Source organism: Eretmochelys imbricata, chromosome 16 (assembly GCF_965152235.1).
Source record: "Eretmochelys imbricata isolate rEreImb1 chromosome 16, rEreImb1.hap1, whole genome shotgun sequence".
In the NCBI taxonomy this organism is placed as follows: Eukaryota; Metazoa; Chordata; order Testudines; family Cheloniidae; genus Eretmochelys; species Eretmochelys imbricata.
Window position 1 is genome coordinate 24751376 of NC_135587.1, and position 8584 is coordinate 24759959.

Consider the following 8584-nt stretch of genomic DNA (forward strand, 5'->3'; position numbering starts at 1 on the left):
GACACAGCTCAGGGGATGGGAGAATTCTTTTGTCAGCCTAGCTACCGCTGCTCATTACCTACGTCGATGGAAAGAACATCTACGCTATGGCGCTACAGGGCATAGTTGCAGCGTGATAGCTGTGCTGTTGTAGCACCCGTAGGGTGAACGTGCCCTGTGGATACAGAGTCACAACTCTGGGAGAAGGGACCTGATTCAGAGTGACAGAGGATGTGGAAAAAGCTAATGTACTCAATGCTTTTTTTGCCTCTGTTTTCACTAACAACAAGGTCAGCTCCCGGACTGCTGCGCTGGGCATCACAACATGGGGAAGAGATGGCCAGCCCTCTGTGGAGATAGAGGTGGATAGGGACTATTTAGAAAAGCTGGACGTGCACAAGTCCATGGGGCCGGACGAGTTGCATCCGAGAGTGCTGAAGGAATTGGCGGCTGTGATTGCAGAGCCATTGGCCATTATCTTTGAAAACTCGTGGAGAACGGGGGAAGTCCCGGATGACTGGAAAAAGGCTAATGTAGTGCCAATCTTTTAAAAAGGGAAGAAGGAGGATCCAGGGAACTACAGGCCAGTCAGCCTCACCTCAGTCCCTGGAAAAATCATGGAGCAGGTCCTCAAAGAATCAATCCTGAAGCACTTGCATGAGAGGAAAGTGATCAGGAACAGCCAGCATGGATTCACCAAGGGAAGGTCATGCCTGACTAATCTAATTGCCTTTTATGATGAGATTACTGGTTCTGTGGATGAAGGGAAAGCAGTGGATGTATTGTTTCTTGACTTTAGCAAAGCTTTTGACACGGTCTCCCACAGTATTCTTGTCAGCAAGTTAAGGAAGTATGGGCTGGATGAATGCACTATAAGGTGGGTAGAAAGCTGGCTAGATTGTCGGGCTCAACGGGTAGTGATCAATGGCTCCATGTCTAGTTGGCAGCCGGTATCAAGTGGAGTGCCCCAAGGGTCGGTCCTGGGGCCGGTTTTGTTCAATATCTTCATAAATGATCTGGAGGATGGTGTGGATTGCACTCTCAGCAAATTTGCGGATGATACTAAACTGGGAGGCGTGGTAGATACGCTGGAGGGGAGGGATAGGATACAGAAGGACCTAGACAAATTGGAGGATTGGGCCAAAAGAAATCTGATGAGGTTCAATAAGGATAAGTGCAGGGTCCTGCACTTAGGATGGAAGAATCCAATGCACCGCTACAGACTAGGGACCGAATGGCTAGGCAGCAGTTCTGCGGAAAAGGACCTAGGGGTGACAGTGGACGAGAAGCTGGATATGAGTCAGCAGTGTGCCCTTGTTGCCAAGAAGGCAAATGGCATTTTGGGATGTATAAGTAGGGGCATAGCGAGCAGATCGAGGGACGTGATCGTTCCCCTCTATTCGACATTGGTGAGGCCTCATCTGGAGTACTGTGTCCAGTTTTGGGTCCCACACTACAAGAAGGATGTGGATAAATTGGAGAGAGTCCAGCGAAGGGCAACAAAAATGATTAGGGGTCTAGAACACATGACTTATGAGGAGAGGCTGAGGGAGCTGGGATTGTTTAGCCTGCAGAAGAGAAGAATGAGGGGGGATTTGATAGCTGCTTTCAACTACCTGAAAGGGGGTTCCAAAGAGGATGGCTCTAGACTGTTCTCAACGGTAGCAGATGACAGAACGAGGAGTAATGGTTTCAAGTTGCAGTGGGGGAGGTTTAGATTGGATATTAGGAAAAACTTTTTCACTAAGAGGGTGGGGAAACACTGGAATGCATTACCTAGGGAGGTGGTGGAATCTCCTTCCTTAGAGGTTTTTAAGGTCAGGCTTGACAAAGCCCTGGCTGGGATGATTTAACTGGGAATTGGTCCTGCTTCGAGCAGGGGGTTGGACTAGATGACCTTCAGGGGTCCCTTCCAACCCTGATATTCTATGATTCTATGATTCATTGCACATGCCCACTGGTATAAATCAGGAGTAGCACCTTGGAAGTCAGAGGAGATGAATAGCTGTAAACCTGGAATAAGTGAGAGGAGAATTAGGCATGCTAGCTGAGGCTATGGCTCAGGAATTGAGCAGCTGATCTCAGCTCAGAGCTTTGCACCTTTGTGTGCTGCTATCCCCATTGGATCCAGTTTACCCCTGCTTTTAAGCTGGCCTTTGAAGTAAGTGGGCGATGCAACGGCTTACACCAGGGATGAATCGGTCCAGTGTTGTCCTTTCTGCAGGGAGAGACCCAGTAGCTGGCTGCTCAGAGGAGTGCATGAAGTGATGCTGCCCTCCTCCCAACCGTTTTCAGTTCCCCTGATGGCAAGGCATGCAGGGCCGTGACTAGCAGCAACAGGTGCTCTGCAGCTTCCCACAAAGCTGGAGCATTTAGTGGTCAATAAGCCACAGAGCTTGGAGGGTGGGGAAGGTCAATCATGTGCTGGAGTCTTCATAAAGTCTCCTCTCACTGCACCCCAAGGCCAGAAGCTTGCTGGCTCTGCCAGCCAATCAGCACTTTCAGTGGGCCTGTCAATCAGACAGAGTCTCCAGGGCTGATACTCTTCACCTGCCCAAACAGCTGCAGGCTATAGGTGGGTTGGTGTTGTAAGTGACGCATGTGAAAGGGTTAATTTCCACAAGCCCTAACCAGTGATGAGCTGCCAAAATAGGAAGAACCGGTTCCTTCACTCGCTCTGGGTCTTCGGCGGCATTGAAGTACCTGCTGCCGAAGTGCTGCTGAGGACCTGGAGCGAGTAAAGGGCTGCTGCCGAAGACTCAGAGCGCTGCCGGGTGAGTGAAAATTAAACAGGGTTTCTCATCCAGGGGAGCCTCCCCAGCCAGGAGCTTAGGCAGGCCGGACAGGACGGTCCTGCAGGCCGGATGTGGCCTGGGGGCTGGAGTAACAACCGGTTCTAAACTGGCTTCAAAATTTAACAACTGGTTCGCATGAACCGGCTCCAGCTCACCACTGGCTCTAATTGCTCCTAAAAAAAGCAAGGCGCCAGGGTCCTGCTTCCTGGATAAACCAGCCAATGGGAGTTTGTCCTGGGGATGTAATGCTTGTATAACTCCTTCTCCTGCCAGGGGAGTTTGTGCGGGTGGAGTTTCTGTGGAACCAGACAGAACTCTTTTCCTGCCCTTCCCCTGGAGGTTGGTGCAATGATCTCTGACTCTGACACTTGTTGCTTGCCACCCTAAACAGAGCCAGCCTTGCTGGCCACTACCAGTTATTGACGCAAGGTCTGTTCCCCACTCCTCTCCTGCAGCACATTGCAGCTGCAGAAATGCCGTGTGCTAAACAAATGGAGGGTGTCGTGCCAAAGGGAAACCCCATCATGGAGGGGAAAGAACCTCCGCTTACATCCGGTGGGTCCACTCAGGGGACTGGGATTTGCCTGCATCCCACTTTTTTCAGGAAAGAGAACAAGACTTGACTCCACAACCCAGGAATCCCCCTGGAGCTGTATAGAGGCCTGGTGCTTCCCTACTGACTATGATCTGGTCGCCCCATCTCAAAAAAGATCTATTGGAATTGGAAAAGGTTAAGAAAAGGGCAACAAAAATGATGAGGGGGATGGAACGGCTTCTGTATGAGGAGAGATTAATAAGACTGGGACCTTTCAGCTTGGAAAAGAGATGACTAAGGGGGGAGATGATTGAGGTCTACAAAATCATGACTGGTGGGGAGACAGTGAATAAAGAAGTGTTATTTACTCCTTCTCATAACACAAGAACGAGGGGTCACCCAATGAAATTAATAGGCAGCAGGCTTAAAACAAACACAAGGAAGTATTTCTTCATACAATGCACAGTCAATCTGTGGAACTCCTTGCCAGAGGATGTTGTGAAGGCCAAGACTATAACAGGGTTCAAAAAAAGAACTAGATACATTCATGGAGGATAGGTCCATCAATGTCATCCCTAGCCTCTGTTTGCCAGAAGGGAAACTTGATGATTCCCTGTTCTGTTCATTCCCTCTGGGGCACCTGGTATTGGCCACTGTCTAAAGACAGGATACTGGGTAAGATGGACCTTTGGTCTGACCCAGTATGGCCGTTCTTATGGGTTCCTGACGCTCTTTGAGTTCCCTGTCAGTGCGGCTCTGCCTCCCCATGCTTGAAGGACAATTGCATGGCATGTCGGGAACTCCATGGATTTGGTAGATGATTCTCTGCAGAGTTGGTGCGGGAAAAGGCATACAAACCCAACTCCATTCCTGACTTGCCCTAGTCCACCCTCCTTTCTGTGCCTAGATCTCTAGCCTGGCAGAGGGCTTTCAATGAGCCTAGGGTCAGTGCTCTTTCCACACAGAGAGAGGTATCAAAGGGACAGATCTGCCCCAGGAATTGCTAGGCTGTGGGGAAACCCAGAATTTATTTGCTCTCAGCTTTAAGGTCTAAAAAGTCCTTAGCTGAAACATCTGATCTGAGGGAGCACTTGAGTAGGAAGGGGCATGTGGCTAAGGGATCATGTGACTGCCTGGAGACTATATAAGAAGTGCTCCGTGGTCAGTCAGAGAGTGTTCTGTGTCAAAGCAAGACTTGTGATAGGCTCTCAATCGTGGTTAGGTAGGAGACCTGGGAAGGAGCTTGGAGAAGGGATGAATGATGGGCCTGTCGGGAATGGCCCAAGGAAGTGATGTGCTGTGGTATGTCGAGTGGGGTGCAGAGACTGTATTTTGAGGATCTCTGGGCTCCAGGGGAAGAGCCTGGGTTCACTGACCATTAGCTGGAGGGGTATACAAAACCCTGTGCTGAGGGGAAGGAAGATTCTCATTTTAGTTCATATTTTTATTAATGACTTGGCCCAAAAAGTAGGAGCTAATGACACAATGTGGGGAGGCATTGTCAATACAGAGAAGGATTGAAATATTACCCAGGAAGAACAGGGTGACTTTGAGGACTGGGATAATGGAAATGAGATTAATTTAATACTACAATATGCAAGGTCATGCACTTAAGGACTAACAACAAGAATTTCTGCTACAAGCCAGAAGCTCCTCAGTAGGAAACAACAGAAGAGAAGAAAGACAAGGGTGTATTAGTCAATCACAGGATGACTATAAGTGTAACAGGGCCTTCTTGGTCCTGCTTTTGTCTTGGTTAACAAACTAGGCAGATACCCTTGTGCTGGTCCAACACCTTGTATAGTTTATTTATAAAGGAATCCCACCACCTTCACAACATACATAGCACCTTTAACAAGCCCAGGAGGGCTCTTTCTCTCCCTCTTACCACCAGCTTCCCCCCTTTTTTACTTCCTTCCTGTGCTTATTTGTGGGCTCTGGCTAATGGCTTAATTAGCCTTTCTGCCCTGCCCCACCCACAAGTTAGACGCAGCTCTGCTTAGTCAGCTCCAATCTGCTTTGCCTGATTGGAGCGGCTGTGAGCAGAGTGCTGACTCAGGCTTCCGTACCTAGCACTCTGGCACAATGAGCCGCAACTGTGAAAAAGGCAAATGTGATCCTAGGCTGTGTCAGTTGAGGTATTTTCAGTAGAGATGGGAAAGTGCGAGTGCCATTGGACAAGGCACTGGTAAGACCTCATCTGGAATACTGTGTACAGTTTGAATCAACCATGGTCAAGAAAGATTAATTGCTGGAACAGGTGCAGAAGAGGCTGCTAGGCTGACCAGGGGAATGGAGAGCCTGTCTGATATGAGACTAAAAGAGCTTGGCTTGTTTAGCCTAGCAAAATGCAGGCTGAGAGGGACCTGACTGCTCTTTATAAATACATTGCGGGGCGGCGGGGTAAACACCAGGAAGAAAGAAGAGCTATGATGTAAGCTAGAGGACAATCCATGGCACAAGAACAAATGGGTATGAACTGGCTGTGACAGACAGACAGTATCCTGGACAAACTTTATGGAATTAAGTTAAACCTGACTGAGTTAGGTTTAATACTTTTGGGGTTTTGTATTAAACATGCAAACCTGTATGTGTTGTTGTGGAATTGTATGTAACTCCTCTAGGAGGAGGGGGTGCTAATGTAATTCCTCCAGTGATCAGCCCTTTGAAGCTACTATGGAGAAGTAGTATATAGTAGTTCAAACTGGTTTCTCCAGTGACCAATAGACAGAGATAGGATTTTTGGCTAAATAGCCTGGTTTTAAACAGGCTTGGGACCTTCTTCCTGATCCAGCAAACAGACAGGACCCCTGGTCCATGGAATGCCCCGATCCTTAACAGGAAAGGATTGGAAGGTCTGGGCCTGCTGAGGCCCCATAAGACTCTGCTTGTTCTGAGCTGAAGCTGTGATGAACTTGAAACCACAAGGAAACCCCTTGGGTGGGATGCTGAAGGACTGCTCCTGCCAGAGCCCCTGTTTGCTTGGAGTGACCTTGGGTAAGCTTATCCATGTGGGCATAAGTGCTTTAATTGTTTTTGAATGTTTTCTCTGCAGTGCTTTTGCCTTAAGAATAAAATAGGTTTGCATAGGAAGTGCTGTGAGGTAGCTATAGCTGTGGGCAGTCACATCTGTTAATGTCTCTGAAGAGAAAGCAAGCAGACCTGCTTGAGCAGCCTCTCTCTGCTGGGAATAACACAGTGAAGGCAGGGAACTGTTCAGCCTGGACATCTCCCGGTCAGAAAGGAGTGAGACGCGGGTCTCCACCCAAGAGAGGAGACGGGAGCTGGAAGCCTGAGCATGGGTGCCCTGGCTGGATCCCAGAAGGGCAATATGGGTGCAGTTGCCCTGATACGTGACGCTGGCCATGAATGAATTCAGGCTGGTCTCTACCCTCAGAGGAGGGAGGGTCTAGAACAGCCTCCCAGTGGGAGTTGTGGGGGCAAACAACCTAGCTAGTTTTAAGATGGAGCTTGATCAGTTTGACTGGGATGCTACATCTGGGTTGGCTGTGACAGCAAGGGACTAGACTCAATGAGCTAGGAGATCCCGTCTCATCCTATGACTCCTGTGATTATAGAGCCACAGAGCCCAGGAAGGGCTGGGAAGATGGCTGAGCCTGGCATAGGGCTATGTCTCAGCAAGGGGCTAGAGTGGTAGATGGTGTTTTCTGTTGTACTTTCCTTCCACTCCAGTCAATTCCCTGCACTAGATCTGCTGCAGGTTCCTGCCAGAGGAAAATTGCCACCCAGAGAAGGAAACTCAGCAAGCCACATCTTCACCCTGGGGAGAGGCCTGCTGCTGTGATGGACACTCTACAATAGGACAACCTGGCAGCAGACCTGTTCCAGGGGAACTAATGCAGCAGGTTCATCTTTCTCCTCCTGCCTCTTGTCCCCACCCTCATGTAGTGAACATCTTCAGAAGGCAGCAGAATGTGTTCCTGTCACAAGTTAGAAGCATGAAGTGCCCCATGAAAATCTGGAGGGGACACTAGAGAGTATTAGCAATAAACAGGGCAGTGTGTACAGCCGTATAGATACTAAACATGTAGCAGTTGCTTTCCCACCAACTTTAGAGAGATTATAGCTGCCACCATGATGTGCTTTATTCCTGAGGATCCTTAATTGGGACGAACTATTCAGGGTTAAAGCAGGGCAGGGGCATGAGGCTATGATAATACAAATAATAAATATAATTATTTTTATTATTATTGAGTAATTCAGATGGAAGGTCAGGAATTGTTCCCTCTCTCTCTGTTGGCATGTATCCCTTGCACGCACTTTCTCTTTTTTGTTCTGATGGAAGGGTTGTGGGTTTTGGTTTGGAAAGTACCTGTAAGCTGAGCAATGCAGTGAGTAGGTGGTGCACATGTTGCAACTTCTAGGCCCTGACCTAGTTCAGAGCTTTCATACTGTTGCCCATCTGACCTGATGCCCCTCACTGTTAAAATGGTGCCTACGTAGGGAGCAACATAATTTTCTTCCCAGCTAAACCCTATTTTAAGTTTCCAGGTGTGGTCACTCCCTGCATAGCCACCTCACAAAAACAAAATAAGACTTCTCTCTGGAAGCCTTAGGCTCCAAAGTTTATGTTCTTCTGGAGGGGAATGTGAGCTAGAAGTCCGAGCACAAGACTAGGGAACAGGACTTCTGTGGTGTATGCTCACCTCTGCCCCTTATTCAGCATGACACCTGAGTCAAATGACTTCCCCTTGCCCTCGGTACCTTATTTTCCCCATTTGAAAAGTGGGGGTAACAACTATCCACTTCACAGGAGTGTGGAGGTTTAACCTTTGTGACACACTTTTTAAGATCTTCACAGAAGGGCAACATCTGACTCTGAAATGAATGCAGCATCCTGCACTGGCTGAGACACAGCCCCATTGGCAGTCCCCACCAGGCCAGATGTGGGGAAGAGAGCCCTGTGTCTGCCATAGGCATTCATTCATTCATTCTCTCTTTCTCTCTCTTCAAAGCACTGGGCATCTTGTTTCAGTGGGTGTTCAGGGAGCTGGGATTTGACACTCATTAGCTCTGTGCAGGCTGCACCTGTATCTCACAGTTGTCTGCAGACTATGGGGGAAACAGTATTAAATATTGTGATGTTGCACTCCATATGCTTTATGAAAATATGCTTATGAATATGAATTCGATGTAAGTGGAACATGCTTTATGCAAAAGGTCTCTTGTAAGGTATCATTACAAAGCTTAGGATCTACTCAGTGTATTCATCCTATTTGTTTGCGTGTGTTATTTCTAGGTCTGGAGTTAGGAG